The following is a 2,600-nucleotide window of genomic DNA, read 5'->3' as shown; positions in this document are numbered from 1 at the left end:
AAAATAAGTAAATTTCTTATTGACGGCAACTAAATGGTGTTTTTAGCATTTTTATCACACAGTAGATTCCATCCATTCACTATGCTTTTCTAACTGAGTTATCCTACATACAAGTACATGCTTTTAATGTTGTCTATCTTCTGTACTGTTCCTGTAAGTTTGCTATTAAAATACATTAAAGTAAAAAAAAAAAAAAAAAAAAAAGAGTGGGTCCCTGATGGATAGACTGTTTCAATCTAGAGGAAACTGTTACCTAACAAATGTAACAATATTCAGCCTGTTAACTGAGCCCTCATAGAGTTTAACAAAGGTGCAATTGAAGATCTGGCACATAGAAGCTACACTATCTTGTGACTTACAACACCGACATTGCGGATTCTGAAGACAAATGCTAATTTTGGTCCTGCAGGTACATGGAAGTTTCCAGCTTTTCTTGGCATCCTAGTCATTCCTAGATATCTGTCCTGTATATTGCCTTTGCTTTTTCATAGATTAGCTTCCTCCTTGCGTTTAAAAGCACCTTTAACACAAACTTCTTCTCAAGGCACTTAACTTTTTTTTTTTTATTATTATATGTAAGTACACTGTGGATGTCCTCAGGCACACCAGAAGAGGGCATCAAATCTCATTATGGATAGTTGTGAGCCACCATGTGGTTGCTGCGGTTTGAACTCAGGACCTTCAGAAGAGCAGTTAGTGGTCTTAACCACTGAGCCATCTCTCAAGCCCCTGCACTTCACTTTTTGTTTGTTTGTTTGTTTGGGTTTTGTTGTTGTTGTTGTTTTTTCGAGTCAGGGTTTCTCTGTAAAACCCTGGCAGTCCTGGAACTCACTCTGTAGACCAGGCTGGCCTTGAACTCAAAAATTCACCTGCCTCTGCCTCCCAAGTGCTGGAATTAAAGGCATGTGCCACCACGTCCAGCCCTGCACTTCACATTTAACTCTGCAAAAATCCCTTCACATTTTCTTAAGGATTTCTGGCACAGCAGAAACCTTTCTTTTCTCTGGTACAGCTTCCAGGGTTCCAGCCAGAAAAGGAGCCATTAGGGATCTCTTCCTCCGAACTTGCACAGCTGTGCTGCCTGCTGTCCCGTCTCCTCTCTTTGGCTATTTCATTGTGCAGTGCGGCTAGTGTGCCTTGACTTAGAACTATGATAGAGCTTCATCCCCATACACCAACTGTAAGGTAAGAATTTCGTAAACCAGAAATGCAGGCAACACACTAACCCACTGAGCTGATTTAGTGCACCGCACTCTGTAGAGCGTCCCATTTCCTCTCAGTCTTATGTTGACTCTTATCTAATATTGCTGGCCCAGGACCAGACAAAAGTTCAGAAAGTGATATGGTTGCTACAGAATGCCTGTCACTTTCACATGATGAGATGGTCAAATGTCACACCAAGCCATCAGAAGTTCTAACTGACTGTGTTTTGGTTTTCTGGTTTTGTTTTTGTTTGTTTGTTTGTTTGTTTAAATTTTATTTATTTCATGTGTATGATTACACTGTAGCTGTCTTCAGACACACCAGAAGAGGGCATCAGATCCCATTGCAGATGGTTGTGAGCCATCAGGTGGTTGCTGGAAGAGCAGTCAGAGCTCTTAACTGCTGAGCCATCTTTCCAGCCCACCATTTGTGTTTGTAAGGGAGTGCATGTTGGAGGGGAAGAAGCCAAGTTAAAAATTCAAATAATTGGTGGACAGAGGCGGTTGCTCAATAGTAGAGTACTTGTTTAACATGCATAAGACCCCCAGTTCACATCTCTCAGCACGTCAAGAAAAAGTTTTTAAAACTTAACTGACCATCTTTGAAGAGATCAGACTTGATACATTCTTTAGTAGAGATGCTGTATTTAAGTAGTACTTTGTGGAGGTTTATGTGTATGGCACATGTATGCATAGTGCATGTCTATGCCTGTGCCTAGGTGGAGTTCAGAGGTCAACCTCAGGTCTGGTTCCTTGGGAGTTTTCACCTTTTAAGACAGAACCTGGGGCTTTACTGATTCAGCCAGGCCGGCTGAGCAGTGGGCTGCAGTGAGCGGTCCCTCTCTGTGCGGCTTGCACTGGGATTGCAAATGCATGCTACCATGCCCAGCTTTTAACCTGTGTTCTGTATATTCAACTCAGAGCCGTACACCTGCAAGGTAAGCTCTTGATCAACTCAGCTATCTCCCTAGACCCTTCATATTTATTTATTTACTTATTTATTCATATTATTTATGTATTTACTTATTTATTCATATTATTTATGTATTTACTTATTTATTCATATTATTTATTTATTTATTTATTTATTAGCAGATTGAGGCAGGGTCTCAATATGTAGTCTATAGTGGCCTTGAACTTACTAAATGACCAAATGACCCAGGCTTGGCATTTGTCAGTCTTCTGCCTCAGCTTCTCCAGTGCTGGCATGAACCTCCTGAAGGCTCTTAAATAGTAGTACTTCATTAAAATTATCTTTTCTACATTTCTTCATATAAAAGGTTTTCAGAAGTGACTCGGATTAAAGACAAGATGAACGAATTTCTGTTTCTCGACCATCCAAATAATAAAAAATACAAAGTCCCAATAGTGTCTGGGTTTGGTGGCTGATTATGGGAT

This window comes from Mus pahari, chromosome 16 (genome assembly GCF_900095145.1).
Source record: "Mus pahari chromosome 16, PAHARI_EIJ_v1.1, whole genome shotgun sequence".
In the NCBI taxonomy this organism is placed as follows: Eukaryota; Metazoa; Chordata; class Mammalia; order Rodentia; family Muridae; genus Mus; species Mus pahari.
The sequence above is the reverse complement of the archived record's forward strand: the minus strand, read 5'-3'. Positions refer to the sequence as shown.